The following is a 7,642-nucleotide window of genomic DNA, read 5'->3' on the forward strand; positions in this document are numbered from 1 at the left end:
AGCTTTTCTTTTTCTTCTTCCCTGTAGTTACCTTAACTTTTGGATTTTGTTTGTACTGTTAAAAGTTTTAAGATAGTTCATTGCTCAATAAATGCAAATTTTACAGTTTCATCTGTGTGTTCATAGTTCTGGCCGTATTGTTGAATTGCTTGGTATTGATTTTTATTTAGTTTTTGATTAATGATATACAAATAAAATTTTATTAATGACATACAAATAAAATTTTATACAAAATTCTTGTATAACATAAAGCCGTATCTCGTGATCCTTTTATTTAAAATAAAAAAAAAAAAACCAGTATGACTCTTAATTTTAAATAATATGGTTCACACACCATTCTAAATGGATATGGAAAGGAGAGCAATTTGTAATATTAAATTTTTTTGTTTTTTTAAGAAAAAGTTGCACTTAAAATCTTGTCAAAAATGATGGGACATTATATCATTTGGGATCCACTAGGTATTTTTCTAAGGGCGATTGACTCATAAATCTCAAAAGGAGAACTTGTGGACTAGTCAGTCCCATCTTTTTTTAATGAACACAGAAGTCCCATTATATGGGAATTGACACATTTGCCCATGGTTTATGCTAGGTATATCACATTATTTTAATCTCGTGATTTCCATATATGTTACATTTGAAAAATACACCATAGGATTTTTATATTCACCACGTTTGGTTGGACATTCCACATTCGGATCTGCCCAAATGTAGCTATTGATACTAAAATTCAGGAATTTTCCATCGACAGGTCATAGCAATGACATGGTAAGGATGGCGTGGCAAGGTTGGCTAAAATAGCTGACATAGCATAAGGTTGGGTTGAAAAAAGAAGGCTAGAAAAGATGATAATAGAGAATTAAGGCAGAAATCAAAAAATAGTCCTTAAAATAGTAGGATAAACATGAAGACAAGCAAAGAATAAAGGGAGATCAGAACCAAGAGCCAAGACAGTAGTCAACTATAAAAGGGAGCTGGAATGAAGATAAAAAATCAACAACAACCAGCAATCACACTTGTAAAGAGTTATCTAGGAGTAGTTCTAAGTTAGCCATTTTAGGAGTAGATTAAATTAGTTGTTTTTTCTAATCCCCACTTCTCTTATTTCTATCCATTGCTGTATTTTTTCATTTCTTTATTCTTGTTTGAGTCCTTGTAACTGATAGGAAGTGACAATTTAATTGAATAAATACATATTCTTTTCTATTCGAATCCTTCTTTACATAATTAGCTCTAGGGAAGTCATTAATCTGTTTAAGGCATAGAACTCAACCACAAAACCTAACCTTTTTGGGTTTATTAAAGTTTGTTTAAGTTTGTCAATCAATCACTGTCGATTGGGCCTAAACCGAATTTTGCTAACATAATTTGGCATGCCCGATGGGACCATTCTAACTTAGAGTAATGGTGAAGAAGAAAACTGAGAAAATTGAGACTACTGATACCAGCAGTAACACTGCTGACGAGTCCGGCCTTCTTTGGGACCCATGTAAGAGGCCTATTGAAGAGACAAGTGTCCCCACTGGCTTCCCCGAGTCTGGGGAAGACATGGAGGTCATCACGGATAGCCAATTAGTGGCAGCTAGGTATAGAGTAGGATTGAAAGATGGTCAAGACGTAACTAATAGAGGCCAACACCACATCCTGGCGGTTGAACAAATAGAGAAAATGATTGCCCAGCTTGACCATACCTTCGAGATGAGACCAGAACACCACACAGAAAGTATGAGGGTCAAGCTAATGATGCTCGGGGGATTCAGCCCTACCCGTAGTCCTCCACCACTATCCCCAGTGGAAACACAAGTGACTAAGGTACAATTTCAAACTCCTAAGGCAAGTAAAATCCACCAGAGTAGCGCCTCTTTTTATAGGCCTCCCACTCTCCAAGAGGAGGAGCAAAAGAGGTTTCAAATGAATCCTAATCAAACATATAAAGAAACTAAAATTAACATCAATTATGAAGGGTAATCTGGTCCCTCTAGTCCTACTATTCAAAGAGAGGCCATAGAAAGGAAGTCACATTATAATCCAACCTTTGAAAGGAATAATAGACCAAAGCAAGGGGGCATAATTTGCCCTTAGAACACGAAAAACCAATGCATGACATGGCTAGGCCTATGCCAAGTATGAGAAACCCATCATCGACAGACCAAGAATAGGGTAGTATAACTTTACTGACCAGAGGCCTATACTAGGGGGGCAGTTTAGAGCCACAAGGTATAAGGAACCTTCCATCGATAGAACAAGACTAGGACAATACAACTTTGTTGACCAAAAGTTTAGACAACCAAACTATGATAACCCAAGACCAAGGGGCAATGAAAAACCTAGGCAGCAGGTATACCAAGAACAAGGCTTTAGAAATCACAAGCCACAACGAGGGCCTGGACCACCCCCTCTGTGATAACCCTACTCTATGTTATGGTAATTGGTCCTAATTATGCTTATAATTATGAGCTTGATATGATTTTGAATGCTAATTTTATGATTATATGTGTGTTTGAATTTCTATCTGTTCACCGTAGGAAAATCTGTTTAATTTTCTGTTATAAAATTTAAATTGAAGGCCGTAGAGGCGTCAGAAACCAAAATTGACTGTACCAATGTGATTAGCTTAATTTTTAGAGCCTACGGTAAAATTTAATTAAAAATTTATTCGGATCAAAATAATTGGATTAATTTGATTAATTTAAGCCTAGTTAATTGGCCATAATTAAGTTGATTAGCCAAGTGTATATATATAGGCCTTTTAACACCCAAGCTCATTCTTTTGCAAAGACGCTTTATGTTTCGTATTCCGTTCTCTTTCATTTCTAAGCACTCTTAGGCATGCATTGAATATTGTAAATGAATTGAAGAGCATGAAAGAAGCCTAAGAGCATTAAGCAAATCAAAGAACGGATTGAATTGTATAATAACCCAATGTGTTATAAATTATGTAGGGTCAAGTGCAAGGACGAATCAGGCACCAAAACACAGTGAGTAATATCTTAATAAAGATATTTTTGTATATGCATTATTTTCTAACTGTTACCCATGTGGTAAATTTTTAAACTTATAAATTTGTAATATGAATGAGTATTTTATTTGTACGATTCATAATAGAATCTATAAAGTGATTGATGTGAAAATCTAAAAGTTGGCCTAAGGCCGTTTGGAATATTGATAGGGATGCATATTAGACTTGAGGCCGTTTGGAATGTTTAATAAGATAGACTGAAAGTCATTTTAAATATGATTTGGACCGAAGGTCGTTCTGTATGAATGTTAAATACACCAAAGGTCATTTTGATTAAAAAAACTGATTGGACCAAAGGTCGTTATGAATGTGAATACGGATGATATCACGATTATATGCGCATAATTATGAATATTAGAATGTTAGACCCAAGGTCGTTTGGTATTATGATATGAAAAGTCGATGGTCAATGGCAGATGAACCTATTAGACCTAAGGTCTGCCTATAAATGAGTATCGGACCTGAGGTCATTTTGTTTAAATAGACCTAAGGTCGTTTTGTATACCATGGACCTGAGGTCGTTTTGTATATGGATATGACTTGTTGGACCCGAGGTCGTTTTGCTTCATTATGATCTATAAATCTAATATGAATGGGAATAGTAGTTCGAATGTTTAAACTATAAGTATGACTCATTTATGGATGAATCTCATTCATTAACCTCCTTACTCTAGTATTATTCACTAGGCGTTGGCTCACTGTTTATATTTATGTATGTAGGTGAGCAGCGGGATGTCCAGCCCCAACCCTAGTGAACGATGAGAAACCGTGTTTTGAGAGATCAACCAAAGTCGCCTCACGCAAGAGGCCTCAGTCTTGATCCACTTGTCTTTTGGACCTTTTGCGGTCATGAATGACCAACCTTGTGTATAACCTGAATCTTTGTTAGCACTGGTTTTGGATAATCCTGGATGAATATATGACATGCTTAATGTGAATAATCATAAGGTGTGAGTTATTATGTGAATGTAAGAATGCTTGGCTAAGCCATCTATGCACAGCTCAATGGACAATCTTTGAAAATTTTTCTTCTGCAATATGGCCCCCTATCATTAAATCCAGATCGATTTTTGACTAAGGTCGTAGGTAATCTCATGGTTACTGGCCGATTATGACTCTAATCCATGGGGGCGGGTTTGGGTCATGACAAAGTAGTATTAGGGCACGAGTAATGACTCACACACTTGTCCAAATGAGCAATAGAGTGTCTAGAAAAGATCTATGTTGCATTCATGTGATAAATGTATGCTTGGATACAATGAGGAATTGCTAAGTAATTCGAAGTATGCAACTGCATGATATGTATATAATTATTGCCTAATTGCGTGAATATGCTCTTTTGTATATGAATATTGTGCATATCTTCTATGTGAAATATAATGCAAGTCTCATTAGATAATGGTGAGAACAAGAGCCGATGAGCTAAAAGAGTCCTCCACTAACCGGTTAGACCGAATGGAGAGAATGATACAAGACATGGCAGAAACGCTAAGGTAACAACAGCAATGGCAACATCCACAGCCCCCACCTCTAGTACAACCTATACCGGATATGCAAAATGAAGATCGGACAATAGCCCTCACTAAAGAATTCAAGAAAATGAAGCCACCACTATTCCACGGGGGTATAGACCCTGGGTCCTAGGTATTGAGAAATTATTTGAAGTATTTCCATGTGGAGACATAGAAAGTTCAATTAGCCACTTTTACATTAGAAGATGACGTAAGGAGGTGGTGGATGTTGGTCTATGATGATAATAAAGGCATTGATTGGGCACAGTTTCTTGCACTCTTTTACGAGAAATACTTCCCTCACTGTGTTCATGATAAAAAGGTATAAGAATTTGAAAGGTTAAGTCAAGGTGATATGACCGTGGCGGAATATGAAGCCAAGTTCACCAAATTCGCTAGATTCGCCCCACATATGGTTGACACTAACTATAAAAAGCCGAGGAAGTTTGAAAATGGCCTTCGCAATGACATTCAAGAAAAGGTAAATGTGCTGAAATTACCCACATATGTCGATGTGTTAGACAGAGCCTTAATGTCAGAAACCAATACGGCCAACCGAGGCAAGCCACCAGCCGACTGGAAAGCTAAGAGGCAAGGCTTTTTCTTAGGAAAGAAATCATCAAAGAAACAAAACACGAGGTCTTCAAGCACCTCAGACTCCACCAGAAATACGGCACCAACATGTACTCAATATGGTAAGAAGCACCGTGGAGTTTGTTGCCGTATTTCTGGGGCATGCTACAGATGTGGGGAAATGGGGCACATGGCAAAGGATTGCACCTGAACTGAACAACAACAAGAGGGGTGACTAACTATTAGTTCGACCGGATCTATCAAAAAATTGGGTAATACTATGAAGCTTACTGCCACCCGAGACACAATGAGACAGGGGAGAGTCTTTGCACTTGTCCCGAGTGACACACAGAATGCAGAAGTCGTTGTCTCATGTATTATCTCTATATGCAATCAAGATGCTTTTGTGTTATTTGATTCTGGCTCTACACATTCCTTTGTGTCTACTATATTTACATCTAGATTGACTAGACCCCTAGAATCATTGCCATATTTGCTATGTGTATCTGCTCCATCTGGGGAATCCATATTATGTGCATCTGTGTATCATGTTTGTGACATACGAATTGACAATACTATTTTGTATGTGGATTTGTTACCCTTGGACATTCGGCATTTTGATGTAATTTTGGGTATGGATTGGCTATTGAAATATTGTGCTACTATCAATTGTGTGACAAAATGGGTTATGTTTAAACCGCGAGGGCATGATGAATTTGAATTTGTGGGTAATGGGGTAGTGCCTCTACCTTATTTGATATCTATAATGAAAGCATGTAAATTGATCAGGAAAGGGTGTCAGGGATACTTGTGTAGTGTGTTGTCCGAACAATCCATGAATGTTGAATTGAATAATATTTCTGTTGTCCGGGAATTTTCGGATGTATTTCCTGATGAGCTACCAGAGGGATTGGTGGACAGAGAAATAGAATTTACCATTGATGCTGTCCTAGGCACCCGACCTTTCTCAAAAACTCCCTACAGAATGTCCACTGCTGAAATGAAGGAACTGAAAGAACAATTGCAAAGCTTATTAGACAAAGGGTTTATACGACCAAGCACTTCGCCATGAGGTGCTCTCGTATTGTTTGTAAAGAAGAAAGACGGAACCTTACGTTTTTATACGACCAAGCACTTCGCCATGAGGTGCTCTCGTATTGTTTGTAAAGAAGAAAGACGGAACCTTACGTTTGTGTATTGACTACCGGGAACTAAACAAGGTAACAATCAAAAATAAATATCCATTACCCCAAATTGACGATTTATTTGATCAGTTACAGGGTTCACAAGTCTTTTCGAAGATTGATTTGAGATCCAGCTACCACCAGTTGAAAGTGAAGGCAGAAGATGTTGAGAAAACTGCATTCAGAATGAGGTATGGTCACTATGAATTTCTTGTTATGCCATTTGGAGTGATTAACGCCCTTGTAGCATTTATGGATCTTATGAATCGAACTTTTAGGCCTAACCTTGATGAATTTTTTGTGTTTTTTATTGATGATATCCTAATATTTTCAAAGGGAAGACTTGAACATGAACAACATTTGAGAACTGTCTTGCAAATACTTAGAGAGAAGAAATTATTTGCTAAACTTACAAAATGTGAATTTTGGTTGGATGAAGATGTTTTCCTAGGGCATGTCATCAACAGAGATGGGATTTCAATAGACCCACAGAAAATTGAGGCAATTATAAATTGGCCTACACCAACAAATGTAACAAAAGTCCGCAGTTTTGTGGGCTTAGCTGGGTATTACAGAAGGTTTGTCAAGAACTTTTCCAAAATAGTTGTGCCCCTCACTCAATTGACATACAAGGGCAAACCATTTTAATAGAATGATGAAAGAGAATCCGCCTTCTAAGAACTGGAAAAAAAAAAAAAAAAAATTAATGACTGCACCAGTGCTAACACTGCCTACAAGTACAAAAAACTTTGTGATTTTCAGTGATGCATCTTATAAGGGTCTGGGGTGTGTGTTAATGCAGGATGGACGGGTAATTGCTTATGTCTCCCGGCAATTGAGACCGCATGAGAAAAACTACCCAACACATGACTGGAATTAGCCGCAGTTGTATTTGCTTTAAAAATTTGGCGGCATTACTCGTAAGGGGGAAAATGCGAAGTATACACAGATCACAAAAGTTTAAAGTACTTCTTTACTCAGAAATAGTTGAATATGCAACAGAGAAGGTGTCATGAACTGATAAAAGACTATGATCTTCAGATTCAGTATCACCCCGGGAAAGCCAATACAGTTGCTAATGCCTTGAGCAGAAAATCGATAGGGAGTTTGGCTTACCTACTTACCGAACAGAAAGAAATCTTGCAAGACTTTGAGAAATCTGGGATTAGAGTGGTATTGCATTAACAAAGTGGATTGAGGAATTCATCTTCCTTCTGTTTCTATCTGATCTCCTCGATAGTGTCGTAAATGAAGTGTTGAAATTCCAAAATAGATTGTGTGTTCCAAGTATTCCTGAGTTAAAGACGAGAATTCTCGATGAAGCTCATAAATCAATGTTTGCTATGTACCCGGGT

Source organism: Camellia sinensis, chromosome 12 (genome assembly GCF_055761805.1).
Source record: "Camellia sinensis isolate YWXY chromosome 12, ASM5576180v1, whole genome shotgun sequence".
Lineage (NCBI taxonomy): Eukaryota > Viridiplantae > Streptophyta > Magnoliopsida > Ericales > Theaceae > Camellia > Camellia sinensis.